This window comes from Pseudophryne corroboree, unplaced genomic scaffold (genome assembly GCF_028390025.1).
Source record: "Pseudophryne corroboree isolate aPseCor3 unplaced genomic scaffold, aPseCor3.hap2 scaffold_516, whole genome shotgun sequence".
Lineage (NCBI taxonomy): Eukaryota > Metazoa > Chordata > Amphibia > Anura > Myobatrachidae > Pseudophryne > Pseudophryne corroboree.
The window spans coordinates 18,917-23,189 of NW_026970119.1; the positions used below are offsets into that span (position 1 = coordinate 18,917).

The 4,273-nt window shown below is 41.0% G+C and overlaps 1 non-coding gene across 1 annotated transcript; it reads left to right on the forward strand.

Annotated features, from left to right (window-relative positions):
• The first annotated feature begins 728 nt into the window (after nt 1–728).
• On the forward strand, nt 729–802 carry TRNAN-AUU (transfer RNA asparagine (anticodon AUU)). Its single transcript has one exon. It is a non-coding gene; the product is annotated as a tRNA-Asn (tRNA).
• Nucleotides 803–4,273: the final 3,471 nt, after the last annotated feature.

Genomic DNA, 4,273 nt, shown 5'->3' on the forward strand with positions numbered 1-4,273 from the left:
CGTATTCACGGCCCGATTTTGGGGAGAGATGTGTGCTGAGCGAACTGCTCAGCACACATCTCTCCCCCCGCTCAGCACAGCGTGATGTGTGCTGAACGTACGGGGGGTGGGGGTGGCGCTCATTTCACCCCCTGTGTAGGGCATTCTGTGTGTATCCAGCTTAACAGGTGTGAGCATCATACAACTACTGACTTGCGAGTAACTATACAGCAGCTCCATACCTTGTGACTTGAAGAAACACCAGTTAACCCCGGGAATGCTGCAGTCAAAGCAACAATTCCTCTTCTTCAATTACCATTTTAATAATAGGGTAAAGAAAATGAAGTGGATTTTTGAAAGAAAATAATACTGTCAATATACTATTAAAACAAATTAAAATGGTAAAAGTTATTGTACTTTAAGTAAAAATAAAAGAGACAAAATATCAATCCCAGTTTTGGATTACTTTAATTAACAAAAAAAATGCATATAGCAGAGGATAGTTTCAATCTGCCTACCTCTGGGTTATGGGCCCAGCATGCTTCCATTGCAGTACTCTGCTGCACATGTAAGTGCAAGAGATCCTGAAGCACTCACTCATCATGGGAAAGTACCAATGTGTTTCTTCGTTGGTTGATGGAAGAAACATCTTACAAAAACTCTCCAGATTATTGACTTTTTAAAGTTTTTCTAGGAAACGTTTTAGATGAATGCTTATTAGCCTTTGTCAGTATGGACTTTTGCAAAGTGTCTCTGTGGCGCAATCGGTTAGTGTGTTTGGCTATTAACCAAAAGGTTGGTGGTTCAATCCCACCCAGGGACGTAATTAACCTTGTGATCAGATTTTGGTGATATTTAAGTAGACAAGTCAAAATTTCAAACCTCCTCTTATGGTGTAGGGTACATGGCCTTCTCTGATGTAATCAGAGTTAGATTTGATTCAGTGATTTTATAAAAAACAGCTAGGAAGCACAATTTAGCAGTGGGTTGCAGAGAAAAAAAATATGCTGGCAGAAAAATCCAATCGAGTGATTAAACAGCTCTTCATTTTCTGGCTTTATTTTTATGCTAACAAATTTGTTCTCTGAAAAGTGTCCACAAAGCCAAGTCTCTGATTAACACCTTTGTAAGGATGGTTTTTCACCTATTACTAAATTAAACTTGCTTCATTGGAAAGGCAGCAAGATGCATCCTCATTTCAATGTCTACTGAAATAATACAAGTTGACACCAGGAAACATTAACGCCACTGCATCCTTGCTGCTTTCTCATGTGGAAGTCTGTTTAATGTGAAAACAAATGTGTGTGTTTTTTTCAACCTGGAAGCCCAACATCGATTAAGATCGATCTTAAATAGACCCCTGGGTTTTAAGGATAACCATGGTTGAGTCCAATGGTTAATTCACATTGACCGAAGTTCTAATTAAGTCACCTGTGCTCAAGCATGATATCCTTAAAATCTGGATTGCAATGACAGCATTTTGGAACTATGCCTAAGGGTTTAATTTTTACATTTATCCACTGACAATAAATCTACCTACAATATCCCTGTAACTGTTATGATTACAGTATTTCACTAAATAATTTAATTTGCTGAACCTTCTGTAAAAAGAAATATTAAGCTGCTGTAATTCCCAGATGCAGCAAATTTGTTAGCTAGTGGGCAAAACCATGTGCACTGCAGGGATGGGGGGGGGGGCAGATATAACATTTGCAGAGAGATTTAGGTGGGTTATATTGTTTGTGTGCAGGGTAAATACTGGCTGTTTTGTTTTTACACTGCAATTTAGATTTCAGTTTGAACACACCGCACCAAAATCTAACTCTCAATGCACATATTATACACCCCCCCCCCCCCCCCCTGCAGTGTACATGGTTTTAGCTAATAAATTTGCTGCTGTGATCAGATCTGAGTTAAGCCCTATGTATTTGGCACTGGCAAAGGGTTAGAGGCCTTGCTGTAGAGCTCACACCTTTCTTTTCATGCATTGTAATATTTCCTATGTCCTGATGTTGTGCTCTCTGCTCCATCCAAGTAAACAGCAATGTAGCATGGCTATCAAAGAGCGTGAAGATTGCAGATTTCCTGGGATTAATGCTAAGGAATGCTATTCCAGAGGCTGCTGCTTTAATTCAAGTGTCACTGGGGTTAAATGGTGTTTTTACCTTAAAAACACAGGTAGAGTATATAGTACAGTGGTAAAGTGGGAGCATGTAGTGCTATTGATTACAGATTTGATGGAGCTTAAACATGGATAAGGTCCATGGCTCTAAGAGTTTATCTTGTGTATCCTTTATTCTTAGTCATGGTCAGATAAGATTAGAAAATACCATTTAAGTGGAAATTTCCTGTTAGCTGTTTTTCAGTTTGCTCAACTGTCTGATTTACTGGTCCTAAAAAAGGACCAAAGGAGCTAAATTGCCCTGTGATCTAGCTAAATTGCCCCAGTTAAAAAAAAAAAAAAACTAAGCTGCTGTAATTCCTGGATGTTTCCTTACTGCATCAACAGGAAGTGACAAGAAACAATGTAATGTGGAACCGTACAGCAGAAGGGATTGCGGCTACCCCACAATAAGTGCAGCGGAATGTAAGAAGAGGCATATACAGTGTGGTGTGGCTGTAGATGAGCTTAGTGGTTTCTGTTAGAGTTCTTCTACTTCTAACTACTCGTACATAAATGAGTAAGCCGCCGATTTATTAAACCTGGTGAAATGATAATTTGCATGGTGATAAAGTACCAGCCAATCCGCTCCTAATTGCCATGTCACAGGCTGGGTTTGAAAAATGACAGTTAGGAGCTGACTGGCTGGTACTTTATCACCTTGCAGTTTATCAGTTCACCAGGCTTAATAGATCTGCCCCAATGTTTCAAAATGGAATGCATCAAGAGAACGGTGTTGGTAGTATAAAACTACCTACAGCACCTGGTATTCCCAGGTGGTCTCACATCCAAGAACAAACCAGGCCTAAAATCAGGTGATATTGGGCATATACAGTGTGGTGTGGCTGTAGATGAGCTTAGTGGTTTCTGTTAGAGTTCTTCTACTTCTAACTACTCGTACATAAATGAGTAAGCAGCCGATTTATTAAACCTGGTGAAATGATAATTTGCATGGTGATAAAGTACCAGCCAATCAGCTCCTAATTGCCATGTCACAGGCTGGGTTTGAAAAATGACAGTTAGGAGCTGACTGGCTGGTACTTTATCACCTTGCACTTTATCAGTTCACCAGGCTTAATAGATCTGCCCCAATGTTTCAAAATGGAATGCATCAAGAGAACGGTGTTAGTATTGTAAAAATACACACAGCTCCTGGTATTTCCTTGTGGTCTCCCATCCAAGTACTAAAACCAGGACCAACACTGCTCAGCTTCCATGATCAGGAGAGATTGGGCAAATCCAGTGTGCTGTGGCTGTAGATGAGCTGGTGGTTTCTGTTACAGCTCTTCTACTTCTAACTTCTGGTACATAAAAGAATACATGTAAAAATTAAATGTACCAAGAAAATGGTGTTGGTAGTTTAAAAACACCTAAAGAATCTGATACTACCAAGCAGTCTCCCATCCATGTATTAACAAAGTCCAATACTGCTTTGCTTCAAAAATCAAATGAGATTGGGCATATCCAGTGTGGTGTGGCTTTAGATAAGCTTTGTGGTTTCTGTTAGAGCTCTTCTACTTCTAACTACTGGTACATTAATGAATATGTATAAGGTTGTAGTTTATCCAATATGCCTTTACTACCTTACCTTTCAACCCCCCCTCCCTCCCCTCTTCTCCTTATAGCTTCCTTAGTTCTCTCCTCCTCGTGTGTGCGTTATTTGTTTTCTCATACGTCCTAGAGGATGCTGGGGTCACATTAAGAACCATGGGGTATAGACGGGATCCGCAGGAGACATGGGCACTTTAAGACTTTCAAAGGGTGTGAACTGTCTCCTCCCTCTATGCCCCTCCTCCAGACTCCAGTTTTAGTATTGTGCGCAGTGATACTGGATGCACTACAGGGGAGCTCTACTGAGTTTCTCTGAAAAGACTTGTTAGTTTTTTTTATTTTCAGGGAGGCTGCTGGCAACAGTCTCCCTGCTTCGTGGGACTTAGGGGAGAGAAGTATGACCAACTTCTAGTGAGTTCAATGGCTCTGCTTCAGGCTGACAGGACACCATTAGCTCCTGAGGGTGCTGATCGCTGGGTACGCCTAGATGCACACTCCCGCAGCCTGCCGTCACCCCCTTACAGAGCCAGAAGACAGGTGAGTAGCAGAAGAACAGAAGACTTCTTCTTCAGTGACGGCATT